We start from the raw sequence: 16348 nt of genomic DNA on the forward strand, positions 1-16348 counted from the left end.
CCTTTCCAAATAATTTTTAACCAAATGCGCATACTTTATAGGGTTGATCTGAGGACCTGGATCTTGCGGCCATCAGTTCGTAAGCGACTTCAATGGAACGGCTGAGAGTGAATGTTTGCATTCAACATCAATGCTTATCTCCTGTGGGATGCCAAGATTTCGGAGTCAGTTTTGTTGTCTTAGAAAACAACCTTACTCCACGGCAGCAGCAGAACCTTTAACCATTTAGAACTTCACCAAAGGAAGCTCATTCCTTGCATCTTGCACACGCAGCAGTAACAGGTGGTGTTGAGTAGACGGTGTGAAAATTGAGCTGTCTGGAGCAAATAAAATTTCCTTTCGAAGTACGTTGGCAACGACGTGACCACAGCGGGGCGCTATGTGAGTGTGGTACTACATGAGAGGAAAAACATACCCCTCCAATCTGCCGCGAATTCGGCCCCAGTGAATAAACGAGCGCCCAAGTAAACCGGAATGCGAATGAAAACCCTGCAAAAGGGAAAAACTATGAAAAGCCTCGCCAGTCAGAGCCCGACGCAAAGGACGATATACCCCACGTTAACGCCTCGCGGGAGCACCTCGCGATTCGTTTACTACGTTATAACACCGCGCACAAAACCTCGTTTGCTCCGCTGATTGGCTGGGAGCGAGCCGCCGCTCTTCCATCGACTGGCATCGATTGCGGCAGCGAATTTGGTATGGATGAGGGAGTTACGCCGCGTATTGCCGAATCCGCTGGGCTGCTTCGCGTAAGTTGCCGCAGGGAAAGGGATGCGGTGTAACCTACCTCCAGTATACGACGTCCCGATTTCTTATGAAAGAGTTACGTATGTATAAGCGTTTGAAACGCGGCTTCATGAACTCATAAAATTTAACTTATTGCCTTGCAATGGCACTGAAGCTTAGGTGGTGAGCCTCTACATAATGTGGAATTCAGCTTTACACCGGGCAGCAGTGTTTCCTACTGAAGAAAGCTGGAAGGAGCCGCAATTTACTTTGCCGAAAAAGAAATGAGGATGAACTAAAAAAAATATGAGCCATTCTACTTGGTCGAGGTGGAGGTCCAAGCGATGCGTTTTAAGGCATAGCATAGAGGCGACATATAAGTTAGCTAACGGTATGGCCAAACTTCATTGCTCTCAAACCTTGACCGCAGTCATTTTTAAGAAAGACACGTGCGTACTAGCGCACACTTACGGATCTTGAAAATGGTGTCTATGTTAACTAATCTACTCAGTGTGCATATCCAAGTGATCATACGTATAAGCTTGGGGTCCAAATTGTTTTGAACCGCGTGCAGCTTTGGTTCAACCCGGCGTGCGAATAGCACACGGACAGGGCCGTCCGCTTTCCAACGCCTCGAGTTTTAAAGACAGTGAAGCCTCGGGAGTTTTCGTTCGACGAAGTACATGGAATTCTGCTTAAAAATTCGTAAGTCTAGTTCTAAGCGGTGGAGATAAGCGTGAAGCTCGCGGCTGGCAACACGCTGCTAGCGAGAACGACGTTGGCACAAGGTACTCAAGAGAGCAAAAAAAGTCGCCCACTTCTCTTCCCGCACACATTTACACTACTAAACACTTACACACCGGATGATGCACTCACCGCAGGTCGGGCTTAGAGCTTCCACGACTAGACCAAACGCTCGTCGTCTATATACCACCAGCGAAGATAAACGATATGTCGCGAATCTCGCTGCATGTTCGAAGTGCTCTCGCTCTTTGGAAGAAAATCCCTTCGCAAAGCTAAAGCAAACCTTCTAGTTCACACTACTGAAGCCATGGTTCTCCCCCCCTTTTTTTTTCGCTTGTGCATAAAGTGGAGTCCGTTCCCTGCAGCTCCAGTGCCGCGCCCCCGGACGTCGCATGCGGGCTCCCGGATTCATGTTCTTTACTGCCTCGGTGAGGAAATGCGAGGCGACATCCGGGATACTAGCGAAGAGCGGGCCTTGGGCTAACTCCTCGGCGAAATCCCCCGCAGCACCTAGGGAACGCGTGTGAAGGTATAAAGCCCGTTGGGCCAAGCTCGCGAGGAAGCGCCCGGGAGAAGCGAACGTGACGTGAACAGAAGAGTAAGCCAGGGTGGGACTAGGGAAGCGGCTTTGAGGAGGGCTTTAGGGCAAGCAGCTCATCAATTCGAAGCGTCTGGGATAGGGTTGCAACACGTCACCCGCGGTGTGGCTCAACCTGCCGAACCAAGTTTAGCGACTGTGTACCTGGCGCCTTACGGGAGTCTAGTGGGCAGCTCCCTATACCGAGAAGCGTAGGTTCTGAGATGATGGATAACTGAACAGAAGAGTAAAAAAGAAATGTTTAGCGTCCTTAACTTACCGGTGAATATCGTTTACCCAAGAAATTTTGTAGCTCAGTTTGGGTTTATTACACATATATCCGGTAAAAAAAGGGTAATTCTTCATTTAGAAATGAACTAGCCTTTGGCAACTCACTCAGCTTCATTCCAGCCACGAAAAACGTTGTTTTTAACCGAAAAAAAAGCGCGAGAAATATTTGAAAAATTTTCAACTTTTCACTACACTGTCAGCAGTGACGCAGTAGAGGAAACGCTATAATCAGAGTGGTCAGTGTGTTTGAAATCACGTTGGCGTACGTGATATATGACCAAACGACACTAGAGGCCCCATTACAATTGCGCAGTGATTTTTCGCGGCGGTGGCTTTTAATGGTGGCTGCCAACCGCACAAGCAAGATCCTGTGACGTCATAAATACCGATCCAGAATGTGCCTGTTGAATCGCCTCTGCTTCATCTGCCTTCTTTAATATCTAAATTATTCGTTCACAGTTTGAAGTAAAATTGGTGTGATTGTGATTAGGACAAGGCAGTATTTTTAATAAACCACACCTGTATTCTGTATTTATGGCCCCTTAAATTAGGGATCAGCTTTGAAGTGTCTCTTCCTATGTACCTTGAAGGAGCAGATACTGAGCCCGCCGGTTGCGTTCACTTGATATCGTCGTCTCAGTCGGACAGAATCTTTCCATTGCTGTCTGTTTTCTTTTAATTTAATGAACAGGTTACAACTATCCTCCAACGCTGATTGACGCCACGTCTTTATGCACTTACCCGCAAAAAACATTTGCTTAAGAGAAAGAGAAAAAGAGAAGAATTGCACCTCACGGTTTTATCTTGAATCCCTGACAATCCAGACCACGGTGCACACACTTAATCGCAATGACGGCAACTTCCCACACGTGTACGCACGTTGCCTATGTCACATCTTGAAGCAAACATAACCGGATCACTTTCGCCCCCACTTTTCATTGTGAGCAAGGCACCCGTACGGGAGCCGAAACGTCTTTTTTGGATTTTAAACATTCTTGGTCAGTGCCAGTTTTTATTGTCAAGGGGGACTCACCTGACCACATGCCTATGGGACTTACGAATTAATGACCTACGGGCTTAAAAAGCATTGGTACGAATACGAAAGAGTTTACGAATCTATAGAAATGCATCCTTTAGAAATATGTCACTTTTCATTTACGGAATAAAAAATAAACAAGAAAGACATTTTGGTTTATCTAGTTTTTACTAGATGGCGCTAGCTGTCAGAAAGTGAGGATGCCCTTTGAGCCCAATACGGTTGATGCTTTACGTGGCAGGGTTAGAAAAGAAACTCGAAGAAAGTCTATTAGGGTTCAGCCTAACGCATAAGCTGCAAAGCGAAGTGGTACGAAAGCGTATTCCGGGAATGTTATACGCAGACAACATTGTTCTTTTTGCTGCATTAACCAGACTGATATGTAGAGTGTACTAGTTCACTCTACCGATATGCAACGGCTCATAAATATTAGCGGTCACGCAGCCGACGACCTCGAGTAAAATTTTAGCGCAGAAAAATCGGGAATAATGGTTTTCAATGACACTAGCACTGACGCAGTGTCAATCCAGCATGACGAATTACCGAGAGTGAAGGAATATAAATATTTGGGAATGCGGATAAATGATGGGGATAACTACTTAAGGACTCACGAGGAGCAACTTAAGGGTAAGGGAAAGCGAAATGCAGCTATACTAAAGCATAGAGCTCTGTGGGGGTATAACAAATATGAACTAGTGAGAGGAATGTGGGAAGGGGTAATGGTTCCGGGTCTCACATTTGCGAATGCGGTGCTCTGCTTAAAATCAGACGTTCTAGCGGGCCTTGAAGTGAACCAGAGAACGGTAGGCCGTTTGGCCATAGGCGCGCATGGATAAACAACTAACGAAGTAGTGCACGGAAATATGGGCTGGGCGTCGCTTGAAGTTCGAGAAGCGCAGAGTAAAATATGTTTTCTGATGAGGTTGAGAACAACGAATCAACGACGGTGGGCAACTAAGGTTTTTAGGTACCTATACTTGAAAAGCGTGGACACGCAGTGGCTAAGAAAGACTAGAAGGCTCAACGATGAAATACGCAAAGAACAGTGGAGAATCCAAAACAGCCAAGGTAACCAATAAAGAAGCAAGGCAGATAGAAATGAATAAATGGAGAGGAAAAATGGGAGCTAAAACGTCGTTAGAGATGTACAGGGCTCAGAAATTGGGCATCAGAAAGGAACAGTTCTTCGATAATTCCCAGGGCAGTGCTTTGCGTTTTGAGGTTAGAGCAGGTTGCTTGCGAACTAAGAGCTTCGTGGGGAAGTATTCACAAAATGATAAGGCATGCGTCGTCTGCGCGGAAAAGAAACAGAAATTATGTGGCACATAGTGTTGGAAGGCAAAGGTATCCATCCAAATCTACATGAGGGAAATATTCGGCTTCCAGAAGCCCCAGGATTTTAGGTTAGCACAGAGGAAGTCAACTTCAAGGCTGTCAAGGCGACGAAGAGAAGATTAGAATTCTGGCGGACGAAAAACCGAGAGGGGAATATGGCGTAGGACAGCTACCACCGGTAACAAAAAAATAAATAAATAAGTATTTTGTGCGTAATACGTTTTTGTGCCTGCGCTAGGAGTAGCGCTAGAATTAAACGAAGAGTATAAAACATCAATATATTAGTTTTTTTTGGTAAGATGACACGTTATCACCCCGCTACAAAGGGGAGAACAATATCAGTCATCATCATCATCGTGAGAGTTTTGCGTATTATTTCTAAGCAAGCAAACGAGGCCGTTGTGAGCATTTTTATGTATCTGTAAAGCTTTTCGTATTCGTGCACGATGGTTTGTAAGCTAGTGGGTGATGAAGTAGTAATTCCCATGTGACTGTTAATAACAGGTGAGTCCCCCTTAAAGGAAGGCACGGACATCGAAGAAAGCGTCTCCAACGACCTTATAACCTAAACACAGGTAAATGGCAGTGCACATCGCAGTCGCGTAAAAGTTCTTTCACCGGTGAATGGCATGCGCCTACCTTACTTGTTAGCACACGAAGCGAAGCCTTTGGTCGACTAATCGAAGTCCGTTCCTCGGCGCTTTCAAAGAGACTCCACGCCCGCTCCGTCGACACCCATTGTTCCGCCGCCGCGCCCGCCGCCGCCTGCAGCTCGATTCCCGTTTGTCCCCATTAAAACTCACCTCCGCTTCACGTCCGGCTCCCCGTTTGGTCGTCTATCATTTCGCAAAGTGCCTCTTCGGTTCCGCGTTTAAACGGGATATCAGAAAGATGAACGCGTACGTGATGCTCCACCACAAAGTGGGCCCCAAATGCGACCGGACGAGACCACGTAGTCAAGAGTCGTAGGGACAATGGCGATAGGGGGCGTGTATAGCGGGCGGTGATGAAGTACGGGGTTTGTAGGTGACATTGGGAGCTAGGTTCGGAAAGAAGGGGAGAGAAGAGTCACGTCAGAAGGTACCAGGAACGGGTTTTGAGGAGACAATGGCGTCCCTCATGTATATATATATATATATATATATATATATATATATATGTGTGTGTGTAGCGAATCAGAAAATGGGAAATGAGGGGCTCAGTGAAATATGACAGAAAGTAAGGGTTGGCAGTCAAGAAAACCTCGGAAAGCAAAGGGGAGGCTGTGGTGGGTCATAGAAACAGATGAAGAATTTTTTGAGTGAGAAAGAAAGTGGTGAAAAAATGCCCGCCGGGTGGGATCCGAACCCACGACCTCCAGAATACCGGTCTGGTGCGATAACCACTACGCTACCGGCGGGGCTGTTCCCCCACCACTTTCTTGGGTATTTATGTTATGTATTTTTTGTTTCCTGTACTTGGGGGTGGTAGCCAGCGCCACTCGGACTACTTGGGGTGAAGGGGACCTTCTTTTTGACCCCCGTGCCGTGACTCGAGTGTCTACGACATGTCGAGAGCGGTCAACCAGCGTTGACCGCTCTGGCTGGCAGCTGGTGAGCCGCCTTTTGACTTTTCTCCATTGCATCATGCGTTGCGAAGCCGGTTCCTTCCATGCGATCTCTCCACACTGTGGGCTTTTGTGTGCTTCTCTCGCTCGCTGTGTTGACAGAGTGACGCAGAAATGAACCTAGCGCCACGAAAATTTTACCGATATGCCCGAGTTAATACTCACGCGAAAAATTCCGCAGGGCACTTAATTCTGCTTATGTGCTTTGAAGGCAAAAGCCTGGCGACACTTATGTGGACAGACCACTGATTTTCGTGGAATGCAGGTCGTTTAGCTAATATGAAAGCCAGTGTCGTGTATACTGGGGTAACCTCAAAGAATTTTTAAATGAACAGGCGGACATAATTTTTATATTGCACCAAAATTTCTGAAGTCTGAAGTGTTGCGTAACGTAGTGTCTAAACGTCACACTACGTTACGTCACTTACGTGTCCAAACAACTCCGCCGATTTTAGCGCGTCATTCGAGGACCGCATGAAGGAATATGAAAGGTTGCTCATTTTTGTTCTTTTAGCCGGGGACAAGTTTTTAAGTACCTCTTTTAATGTCACGTGCAGTTAAAAGCATGTTGCCGCACGGCTTACAGTCATGGTTCCAAGCATTCCTTTTGGCGGGACACGTAGGGCTGGTGTATCACAAAATTTCGACTGCAAAATGTCAGGGCTCTATCAGCAAAACCGTTTCGGAGTAAGTTGTTTTAAGTGATGCCCTTTCATTTGCGATCGAGTATATATACTCGACAACAATCGGTTGTCTGTCCCTTTAACAACATCGTTACTGGTACTAGAGCGTATTTGAGTCGGCTTCTTCGTTTTACTTCCCGCGTCTTTTGGCGCGAATCGCTTCGACAGGCTTCGTTACTGATACACACCGTGTTCACATGTCTTTCTTCGATTTCGTTTCATAGTTTTTTAGTGCGAAATACTTCACCAGGCTTAATGGTGACGCACACCACAGCTTCCGCGGTAGAGTTCTACCCGTTCTACTCACGTGCCGTCAAGTTCCGTGATTACACGCCCGCGCTGTGTGCACTGATACCGTTTGTTTCCCCGCTGGCAACCGTTTTAAGGGGCGAAGCCCCATAGGGGCTTGGGCTATCGGCGTCTCCTGTCGTCGTCGTCTCATGTACTGTGGGCATCCTGGCGCCCGAGCCATTGCGCGATCGCTAGGTTTGTGCGGTTGCGCGGCGCTTTTACCCTCTCTCCTCGAAATTGCGGCTCGTCTCGGCGCCACTGTGTAGAGCCGAGCCATCTTCTCAAACTCTTGCGTGAGGTGAAGGCTGCAGCGACCGTTGCGGCGATAAAACACTGTCACGCAGCGGGCGCTCCGCCCTGGTAGCGGAGCTAACCTCCCCTCATTGGTCCGTTTGAACGATGCCCGAACCCCACTCTCGCCGGGACGCGAACGCGCGCCCTGCGCGGGGGTCCGTTCGGGAGAGATGCTTCCAGGACGTTGAAGGCGTTAGCCGAAGGTATGTGACGCTTTCTTTACCAGCCGGCTGCAACTTTGTTGCGCCGGCGAAAGCCCACCAGCCCTTCCGGCTGCCGGCCCGTGCCTTAAGGCTGCTCCTGTTGTCCCTACGCTTGCATATAGTAAGGCCGTACCTACCACTCGACGATCACGCCGTGCGGTACGTGCCTGTGAGCGAATGGGCCCCGTCTCCCTCGCTGCTGCGAGCCGATCTGGCCAGCACGGCGATGCGCGCGCGCACAACGTGCGCGCACCCCAGAATTTGCCCTGACCGACGAGCCTACTGGCTTTGCGCTATTGGGAAGCCAGGGGCTGACTCCACTGTGGGGAATCCCGCCGCTGTCTCCACTGTTGCGAACCATGGTAGCGTGGTCGATGTGGGCCGAGGTTGGTGAAGTGCCGGGGCAGTCATGATGGGCAAGTTGACGAAAAAGAAAACTTTATATACAAGTATTTACATCTTGGTACCAGAGCGGGCAGTGCGCTCCTGCGCGCGCGAGATTAAATAGGCACGTCGGGTCCATTCCCCTTCACCCCTTTTCTCCGGTTGACGTCAGGATGCACCAATCACAGAACATGGCACTGATGGCAGCGCCCCCTCACACAAACACACACACACACACACACACACACACGCCCGAGAGACCCGCTCCACTCCCGGGCAGGTGAGCGCTAGGTTGCTCCCGCCGTGGCAATCCGCCGTGGGTCAGAGGCGATGTCCTGGCGATGTTGCACTACCACGAAGACGTGGGTCAGAGGCGATGTCCTGGCGATGTTGCACTACCACGAAGACGCCTTACATCCCTCGGTGGTAATATTCTTCGAGTGGCTCATTGAAGACAACAAGCCATAAAAGGGCGTGACAATGAGGCGCGGGCACGCCGCCGAGGCTTGCAGTGCAGGGCGCCAAGCAATGCTTTTGTTAGCACCGCCGCTGGCCGGTTGGCGCTTTGAGAAGCCACGAGGTCGCTGAAAGGCGCATAGTTCAAGTAGCCGCATAGTGAATACGCCGGTTCGTGGAAAGTCGATGACGGATGTTCGAATGCAGTTTTTCGGTGAATCAGCCTCGCAACAGCAAGTTCGCCACTGTGAATACGCCGGTTCATGGCAAGTCGATGACGGAGGGTCAAAGGCAGGTTTTCGGGGAATCAATGTCGCAACACCGCCGACGACGCGCACACTTGCACGTGGCGCCCCATCACCTCTTTCACCTCAAGGCAAGTGCGTACATGTACTGTAAATTATGTAACTGGGACGTTGGTGTAAATTAAACGTCTTCCCTCCGTGCCCTGGGCATATTCCTTTGTCGCCCCCTTCTCCACCTGCCCAACAGAGGTGGTGTTAAGTTGGAGCGACGGCGTTTCAGTATCGTGAGCGTGCTCAAATAGCTCGAACCCGCGGTGGTTCCTCGCAGTGTGCATGCCTTGTGCAATGCTAGGGTTATGCATATTGTGAGGTAGAGAAACCACAGTACTCACGGAACTAAAACACCCGGACACGCTAGAACGTAACGCGTACTAAAATAAAAGTGTGTAATGGATAAAACCGGTTCAAAATTAACTAACGTGATTTAAAGATTTGTGGAACGCTCCCTGTTCCCTTCAGCAAGCCTCAAGCACGAGCAGAAGCTGTTTGTATACATATATGGTTATATGGTTATACAATCTAGTCCGCTTATAACAATATCCAAGTGCCAAGGAAATCCTATCGTTATAACCGATAATTGTTATAAGCGGGTTGCGAAATGAAAAGACGGAACAGAGCTCAAAACATTTTATTCGCATACCAGCAAGGTCGTACTACTACTAATTTGCGGAAAAGAAGCCACAGTCGGTCACCTTTGCTTGCCGCGTGTGAAGCTAGCGCAAATCTTTTCCAAGAGCATCCATAGGTGCTTCACCTAGCTGAGGTAAATGTCCTTGACGGGAACAAAGTCCCCGAGGGACTGTGTCACGCATCGAGTCATCACTGTTGCACTTTTAATGCACAATATAACCGGATTCAATCGTTATATCAGATATCGTGCCACTGGAGCATTGTAATAAGTGGTTTATTTTACTATAGAAAGAATACAAAAGTGGACGGTGCCATAGCTGTTCATCGTTATATCCCATATATTGTTATAAACGGTATCGTTATAAGTGGACTCGACTGTATATGTGGTTATAATTTTTGTTACACTCAAATACCCACCGGCTCTCGACGCTAGGCATGATCGGGTCAGTGATCTGTCGAAGAAAGAAAACGTATTGCTTGTATTCACTGGCGAGGCACGCATGCAGGCAACCGTGGGAGCGCGCCGCTACTCGTTACGTCGGGCTCCGCGAGATGGCGGTACTTGTCCGTGCTAAGCACATGACTGTTGCAGGTTTAACAAACTCTACCTCACCGAACACAAAGTATTGCCTCGAGTCCAATGTGAGTGCGATTAATAGCATCTCTGTTGACACAACCGTTGAGAATCGGGTTGAAACGGAGCAGACGACGCACGCGGGTGTTCTTTTTTTTTTTTCTTCGGCGTGCGGGCGCAGTGGCCCCAGCCGCGCCATGTCCGTGGCAGATCGGCCATGTCTGTGGCCGTTTGCAGTGTTGCCAAGCGATGAAATTGACAGCTAAACTTTGCAACGAATACCACCTATACTAGCCTGGTGCCGGGGCCTGGTTGATCACCGAGGACGAGCCCCTAAGGCGACGCACGGGCATTACACTGTGCTCGCGTTGACCGCTGCCACAACCCCAAGCTGGGTAGATGGGGCATGCAAATTGCTTACATCCGGTTCAACGAAAGAGAGGGCGCCACCACCTCAGCAAGCTCGCGATTGCTCCTACCACTGGCGCTTCTCTGGCGCCCAATAAGCGCGCGCCGTGTGGCAAAAGAGAGGCTTACAATCTTTGAATACACTTTTACACTGCATACTTCGCTCCTCCCCAGGTTACACGTTAGTGGAGAAGGCTCGTATGTATGTTCGTTTTCTCCCAGATTACGTGTACAGTGTCTCGTGTTAAAATCTACAAGGACCCAGCACCACTGTATAGAACTTTTTATTCTAACTTGGCTGGACAAGATGTGCTCTTACGTGTCCGTAAACCGCCACTTTCTCCCTCAACAAAAACGTTCTTCTTCAAACAGCACAGGGAAGCTTTGCCTGTTAAGACGTCGCTGCACAAGGCGAACATTTTTGTGTCTTCTGTCGCTTGTGCGATGTACCGGAAACAACTGAGCACTGCTTCATAAATTGTAAGGATGCCATACTCTTTTTATATGTCCTCCAAAGAACTCTTAAGATGAACTTTGAATTGACTCCTCATAGGCGATACGGTATCTCGTATCACCCGCAGACGGTGACGTGCCATATGATCGTTTTTTTTTCTAGTGGCTTCTCATAGTTTACGGAAAACGAGAATGCTGGATAGGCACGTACGCTGAGCCTATGGTTTCTTCCAGATCACACTTCTGCTAAATGATCATTAAAGCTAGGTGTCTATGACCAAAATGATTTTCGCCCTGACTGGTATCCTCTGCTTATCAGCTGTTCACAGTTGCCCGTTTTAAACCAGGTGTACATAAGTGTTCATTGAGATTCGTCTTGTTTTTCATCTTTTAATCAAACTCATTTTTATGAGCACCCGCCGCGAGGGCTCAGTGGCTTAGACGTTGGGCTGCTGAGCACGAGGGCGCGGGTTCGATTCCCAGCTGCGGCGGCCGCTATTCTGATGGAGGCGAAAAGCAAAGATGCCCGCGTGTATACTTGATTTCGGCGCACGTTAAAGATCCCCAGGTGGTCGAAATTATTCCCGAGCCCTCCACTGCGGCGCACCTCATCGGCTGAGTTGCGCCGGCGCGTTAAACCCTACAATCAATCAATCAATCAATCAATCAATCAATCAATCAATCAATCAATCAATCAATCAATCAATCAATCAATCAATCAATCAATCAATCAATCAATCAATCAATCAATCAATCAATCATGGGACGGGATGTGTACATAGTTATATAATGTGTTGTAAATATAATTTCCTACATTGACCTAGTGCAATGAATATCATATGGACAACAACAAAAAATGGATACAGAGCAATGCTATCGCACTGGGGTCCTACTCTAGAGACCCGGGTTCAAGTCCCATAGATTTGTGTGGGAAGAGAAAGACTTACAATCTTTGAATACAGTTATAAACTGCATGCTTCGGCCCTCCTCATGTTTCACGTTAGTGGAAATGGCCCGTTTTTTTATTTACTCTTTACAGCGGCGGTCAGTTTCTGTACCGGACAACAACGACGGCTTTCCGCACAATGGAGCACTTAAAGACACAGCTGCAACACTTACTTCTACTTTTTTCTAATTCCTAAATGCTTGCAGAAGGTACTCCACCAACACATCCAGTACTTACTTAGGGGGTCGCAAATTACCTCAGCCAAAAATGACTGCTCTATATGTCCACCAGATAAGTTACAAACTTGCTCGAAAGATTTTTTCCTCTTTCCTGATCTTGGCATTCTTCGACAGCTGGAATTACGTCGTTACAGCGGTGTAGCAGCTATTTTGCGGCTTTCCTTCAGTTGCAACAATGAATGCATTCGATTGCCACTTGAAAGACACAAAAGCACAGCAGAACCGGAAGGTGTATCTGCTGGGGCGAGCAAATCACGCAGTGCCGCTCTATGCTGGCGATAACTATATCCATGGCAGTGCTACCAGACGCGAAATAAAGAGTGATATCGTTTATCAGGAGTGGTCTTTTTAAGACGTTCGTCTTAAAGGGGCACTGACACCAATTTTCAGTGTTAATATTATTACACAGTTCGCTTCTTTTACTCAGCAGAATACAGAACAGAATATATGAGTGGCCTGCGACCCGTGGAGCATGCTTCAATTTGATCTCATTTATCGCTGCGATGCAACAGTACGCGTAGCAGCGCGCAGCAAATGGACATCGGCGTGACATCAACCCGAGGTGGCGAAAAGAAGTGACGTAGCCGTTTTCCTCCGGTGCTCGTCAGAAACACGTGACGTCAGTTCACACGCGTGGACCCGCGAGCGGCGACCTGGCTTGGCGCGTTCAGCTGCAGCACGTAGCCAGAGCTACAGGCATAAACGCTCTCCAGAAAGGCACTCTTGCCAAAAATAAAGTTCCATACCTTCGCATACTCGGTCTCAACATACCCAAAAATGGAAGCGGCTCTCAAACCTTACTTGCATTAAAACGCACCCTCACACAACTAACGCACCTCGTACGACGCATCGCCCACCGCCGCTACGGCCTTCAGGAGAAGGACACTTTGAGAATAACTCAAGCAATACTGATCAGTCGTCTTAATTACGGCACACCATACCTGGCTCTCAAATCCGTCGAAAAAGAAAAACTCAATACTTTTATCCGCCAAGCCTACGAACTCGCCCTTGGCCTACCCCCCTCAACATCCACGCGCAAGTTGCTCCAACTAGGGGTACACAACACTTTGGAAGAATTGCACGAGGCTCATCGCTGTTCCCAAATCACCCGTCTCAAGCTGACACCTACCGGAAGAGACACCCTTACACGCCTTGGATACCCGGTACCGCCCAAAGAAGACCAGCCCCAACGTGTCCGCCTCCACATCCGTCAACACAATCGTGTAGCTCCCGTGCCGCGGAATATGCACCCCCTTTACAACAAAGCACGCCGCAAAGCACGGGTCGATGCAGTTACGAAGAAGCACGCCGGGAACCCTACGACACGCTACACGGACGCTGTACGCTAAACCCGCAAACCCGCTTACGCAGTCACGGTTATAGACCACCAGGGAACCGAGGTCACAGCCGCCACAATATCCACCACCTCTACAAACGCCGCTGAGGAAATCGCCATCGCCCTAGCAGCCACAACACATAGCGAATACGTTACAGTCATTACGGACTCGCAAGTAGCATGCCGCAACTACCAGCTCGGCCGCATATCACCCTTCGCCCTCAAGATCCTGAATGCCATCCTGCAGCTTCCCCACATTCATATCGTTTGGGCCCCTGGACACGAGTCTCTCGATGGACGTGAGGCGGCACACGCCGCTGCCCGCGTACACACCCTCCGGGCCATTTCCGAAGCGAGCCAAGACACGGAGAAGGCCCCCCACACACTGAATGGCTACGCGGACATTCTCGCTCACTTCAGACACGAGCGCCAGCAGTTCCCTCCACCCAACTCTCACCTTTCCAGAGCCGAAGCGACCACACTCCGCCGGCTACAGACCAACTCCTACCCGCACTGTACCCTTCTCCACCATATCTACCCCACCCTGTATTATAGTACCTGCAACTTTTGCCCCCAACCAGGCACCCTGTACCATCTGGTCTGGGAGTGCCAACAATCCCCATCCCTCACACCCAATCCCCGTCCCACGTACGAGCAGTGGGTGGACCGGCTGTCCAGCTCGGACCTCTCGACCCAGCGCATGCTGATAGAGAGGGCACGAGCAGCCAGCAAGGACCAGGGCATCCCGGACTAGCGGACGCCCCCCACCGGTGGTGCTCTCACCATCCTGCACCATTAAGCTCCAAATTAAAGATGTTTATCCTCTCTCTGCATACGCGGGGAAGGAGCCGATAGCATTGCCCAGAATCGCCATAGAAGTCGCCATGAGGACATTTATTGGTACGGTCATCAAATTTCCACAGCAATGTTAGACGTAATGCCTTCAGGCAACTCAGCCGCTCAGCTCCCGCGGCGGGGAGGTCGAAACAACGCTTCCCCGGGCTTCCGCAGTGTTTTGACGTGCGCACAAAGCTGTGAGGTCATACCGTGATTCTGTCATACGCACCCTCCGGACTGGAAGCACGGGAATCTGGAGCGGGCGATTTCGAGGCCGTTCAATTTATTTATTTATCGCGTGCTCATGTATTTAAAATGCAGTTTCGGGTTCTCCAGGCCAATAGGAATCGATAAAAGCAGTAAAAATGTGACAAAACTTTGGTGTCAGCGCTCGTAAAACATCGGAGTATCGCGTGTCAACTTGCGGCCCACTCGCTCGGCGCACGCCATGCATCCTGCTTGCGCGGCATTGCCTCGCGGAAGCGGCGCAGTAAGCAAGAAAATTCAGTTGCTCCGGCCAAGATCGCAATCCGTTCGAGTGCGACCACTCTGATTTGTGTTTACGTCCGGCGCGCAAGGCTCACCTGCGCCCGTCTCGCCTTACTACGTTACGAGGCACTTTGACCTTTCAGCGCCCGAAAAGACGCGCACCCAGCGCCGGCTCGGCGGGTTCTCCCTGCACGGGCAGGGAGCGCGGTACCCGTGCGCGGAGGCTTTGAGAGTCGCTGGCTCATTCCTTCGCTGTCCGTCACTCACGGTCGAATTCAGACGCCCCTGCCTCCGCCTTTGAATGGCGCGCGAGCGCTGCGGGGCTAAAATGTTTATATTTCTATACCCTTTCGTCTCCCCCTGTCTGAAACCTGCCGGCGTTTTCAAAGAGTTAAGCCCTTCTCCATCTTATCTGCGAACACTCAGTTCTCTTTAGTTTATTTTTGTCGGGCTCCACCTGCGAGTAATTTGAAAGGCATGGGCTGTCATGCGAAATCTTGTTTCTCTCTACCTCTTCCCCGCTTGTGTGTGCATACCTTTTCTTCTGCTTTTACTGCGAAGCAGTACGTGTCTCACCCCCACCCCCACCCCTTAGTTTTCATTCCGGCAAAGCCGAATTACTCGGCACCGCTTCTATGTTCCTCCTCGCCACCGCCGACCCCTTTTCACAACTGTTATACCCCTCGCCACAACCGATGCCCCTTTCAGCGGCTGCATATACAGCTGATAATGGCGGTAGCGCCGTTATCAGATGATTGCGCAGAATCGACAGAAGCTCGAATGGGCGACAAGACGACCTAGCCGCTGCCGCCGAACGCGTAGCCGCCACTGTTGCCGCCTAGAATTACACCTCGTGTAGCAGTTGCGAATACCGCCCTGATGCAGAGAAACTTTCCCGTTTGGAATGCCGACGTGTGCCCATAATTGTTCTTCCGATTGAAAGGCTCTCCAAGCGACATTTTCGCCAGTGTATTTCACGCCAAAGCACAGGCTCATCAGCGGTGCCGGTTTATGCGTGCTTGGTTGGGAGGGGGGGGGGGGGGGGGGGGTGAAAGGAGGAGTAGTGCACGCGTACCTACGCACATATACGCTTTACGTCTTCACTGATGACATGACCGTTGTGCTGGCGGGAGGTTTAAACTAGGGCGTCAAGCGGCCCATTGCGGTCTGTCCGGTGTCCTTCCTGGTCGAGCGCTGTGGTAGTGTGGTTACACAGACAGTAAGGTGCCTATGACTCGGCATGCCAACAGACAGCCCTATATTTGTGTGATGGAGTAACGCTCTAGTCCTTCCAAATTTATTTAACTAATTGGCTTGAAAGCATGCGCAATCGCAAATTATAAATAAAATTTTAGTTTCGTGAACTCCTCGGGCTGCTTCCAGCTTCGCAGATCTTCCTTCCTCACAGAGTGGTAGGGTACTAATTTTTTTATATTTAATTTCCTCCCCTTTTCTTTCTTTCGTTCGTTCATTTCTTTCTTTCTTTATATTCCTTCTTTCAGGGT

At 49.5% G+C, this 16348-nt stretch overlaps 1 protein-coding gene and 1 non-coding gene across 5 annotated transcripts in view; one reads left to right on the forward strand and one right to left on the reverse strand.

Moving 5' to 3' along the window:
* Positions 1–16348, forward strand: part of LOC144169901 (high affinity cAMP-specific and IBMX-insensitive 3',5'-cyclic phosphodiesterase 8B-like) — a 369064-nt gene that overhangs the window by 201334 nt on the left and 151382 nt on the right. The gene's annotated exons all lie outside the window — the stretch shown is intronic.
* Positions 6036–6108, reverse strand: Trnat-ggu (transfer RNA threonine (anticodon GGU)). Its single transcript has one exon. It is a non-coding gene; the product is annotated as a tRNA-Thr (tRNA).

Source organism: Haemaphysalis longicornis, unplaced genomic scaffold, assembly GCF_048455015.1.
Source record: "Haemaphysalis longicornis isolate Haplotype H1 unplaced genomic scaffold, Haemaphysalis longicornis Haplotype H1 scaffold_2, whole genome shotgun sequence".
Classification (NCBI taxonomy): Eukaryota; Metazoa; Arthropoda; class Arachnida; order Ixodida; family Ixodidae; genus Haemaphysalis; species Haemaphysalis longicornis.